The sequence below is a fragment of the Charadrius vociferus genome, unplaced genomic scaffold, assembly GCF_000708025.1.
Source record: "Charadrius vociferus isolate BGI_N301 unplaced genomic scaffold, ASM70802v2 scaffold828, whole genome shotgun sequence".
In the NCBI taxonomy this organism is placed as follows: Eukaryota; Metazoa; Chordata; class Aves; order Charadriiformes; family Charadriidae; genus Charadrius; species Charadrius vociferus.
The window spans coordinates 832,542-833,775 of NW_009649708.1; positions in this window are offsets into that span (position 1 = coordinate 832,542).

The following is a 1,234-nucleotide window of genomic DNA, read 5'->3' on the forward strand; positions in this document are numbered from 1 at the left end:
TAAAAAAAAATAAAAATAAAAGCCACGTACCTTTTGCTGTTGCTTTTACCTGATGATGAGACCACAGTCCTGAGAAATTCCCCCATTTACCTTCCTTTTAACTCTGCAACAGCTATTTCACCAAATCCTCTATGTTCACGATGGCCCACATACAGATGCACATGAAATTAGTGTCTCCTAAATTAGTTTTCTCATATGCAATCCTAGCCCATTTTCCTCAACAACACGTTATGATAGGCAAGGTTCCACCTTTCTCCCAGGAAATGCAATCTTCTAAATTTATCTTTTGGATAACTAGAAAAGGAGACAGGTCTGGCTTTCAAAATCTGGGGTCAGCAGTCCCAACTGGCAAAGTATTTGCCCCAGAAACACCTCATTAAGAACACAACAACAACAACAACAACAAAGCAGCACACAGATGTTCATAACAGAGCCAAGTATAACTTGACAAGGCGCCTTGCTTTTAATGAGGCAAAAGGCCAGTTAACCTGATGAGGAAGTACCATGTGCTGTCATTGAGTCAGGAACCTGGATTCCCTGGAGATACGCCCTGTATATCCTCATAACCCACCAAACATGAGAGACTCAAATCCGTTCCTGAGGGCACAGCACAGCGCTCGGAGCTCTCTGGGTTAACACTGGCCTTCTCCGGATTTTGTGACACAGTATCTGAGCGTTCAAGCTGGACGAAGGGCCAGCCTTGCATTTTTGTAAGCTCAGATGCTAACCCCGGGAAAATGCAGTCATTGTCTTCGCCCGGTCCCCCACCGCCCAGCCCATCACAGGTATTCGCCCTGCCGGAGGACAGCAAGGAAAATCAAGGAGTAACGCTCCGGCAAGCGCTTCCCCATTGAAGTCATTTCATAACTGCGTTTACAAAGGTGGTGGAGGACCAGCACACAGCACACACGGCCAACAGTGCGAGGGCATTGACGGCAAGCATCTGAATGCACTGAATGAACAAAAGAAAGCCAACTTCATGACATGAGGCCATTATTTCGAAGGAGGCAAAACTTCCCGGCACTTGGGGCACACCTGGAGAGCCAGTACGTGCCCCAGGCCCCCGCAGCCCGGGCCCCCCTCCGCAGCAGTAAACATGCCCGGGGAGGCGAAGGCAGCAGCAGCATCAGTGCGCACAGAGTTAACGGAGCCACCATCGCACGCCGGTGGCGGATCTCCCGGCCCGGGGGCTGCTCGCCATCTCCGAGGGAACCGGCACCCGAGGCGGGGGTTG